The sequence below is a fragment of the Meleagris gallopavo genome, unplaced genomic scaffold, assembly GCF_000146605.3.
Source record: "Meleagris gallopavo isolate NT-WF06-2002-E0010 breed Aviagen turkey brand Nicholas breeding stock unplaced genomic scaffold, Turkey_5.1 ChrUn_random_7180001859278, whole genome shotgun sequence".
Classification (NCBI taxonomy): Eukaryota; Metazoa; Chordata; class Aves; order Galliformes; family Phasianidae; genus Meleagris; species Meleagris gallopavo.
In genome coordinates this window covers 1-865 of record NW_011125134.1, presented here as the reverse complement: position 1 = coordinate 865, position 865 = coordinate 1, and the positions used below count along the sequence as shown (strand labels likewise).

Below are 865 nucleotides of genomic sequence, written 5' to 3'. Positions count from 1 at the left end.
TGCTCTGCCCCTCCTCGTGCTGCCTTCCCGTTGTTCTCTGAGGGGAGCGAAGGGGTTATCAGCCTTTTTCTGAAGCGGTCGTGGAGGGACTGATGCTCGTTCCTTCTTTTTGCTCCCATCTGTTTCTGGAACGCTTCCGTCAGCCCCAAGGTAACGCTGGTCAGCTGGCTGAGCATTGCAACTCTGGAAATGCCCGGAGCGGGTGCCCTTTTTCACAGAATCAAGGGATTCTGTGTTCTCCAGGTTTCCTTTGCTGCTCTTGTTCAGCTCAGTGCCTTCCCGTGAAGTCTCTGTTCCCTCTTTCATGGTTCTCGTTGCGGAATCTCCACCCTGGGACTCCAAACTGGGTTTGTCTGCTACCACGTTGTCCCAGCCCGTTTTATGACACGTCCCCTCTGCGTCCCCCTCCACATTCCCTCTGTGTCCTCGCGTCCCGCTCGTGTCTTTGTGTCCTCCCTGCGTCCTCTGCCCACGTCCCCTCTGTGTCCCCTGTGCCACGTATTCATTCGACCCCTACTGAGTATTGTTGTTTAAGGGCACATGTTTAAATTATGTTCCGCGTCTCTTTGGCTCTGGTTCTGTTTTGCAGACAGACGGAAGGCTTTCTGGGGCTGCTCTGGTTAGTGCTTTAAGCTCTGTGCAATCTGTGGAGCAGACAGTGGAACACCATGAAGCCCTCGTTCGTGCGTCGCTGGTATGCAGGTGGGTTTTGTGATGGCTGTGGGACGCTCACTTAGAGATGGAATGGGGGCTGCAGGGGGCTCGCCTCGCTCCCTGGGGTTTCTTCTTCCAGCCCAATAAGCTCCGTGGCTGGCGATAGAGTGAGGTGCGTGTATCTGGCTGAGAGCTGAGCTTAAGAAAGCCC

General features: G+C 55.4%; 1 long non-coding RNA gene across 2 annotated transcripts; it reads left to right on the top strand.

Moving 5' to 3' along the window:
- The first annotated feature begins 107 nt into the window (after window positions 1–107).
- Window positions 108–861, top strand: LOC104915917. 2 transcript variants are annotated; one of them, XR_796492.2, is made up of 4 exons: window positions 108–150; window positions 244–347; window positions 590–702; window positions 794–861. It is a non-coding gene; the product is annotated as an uncharacterized LOC104915917 (long non-coding RNA). The 2 variants fall into 2 exon arrangements; XR_796491.2 differs by lacking the exon at window positions 794–861 and having other exon boundaries at window positions 590–703.
- Window positions 862–865: the final 4 nt, after the last annotated feature.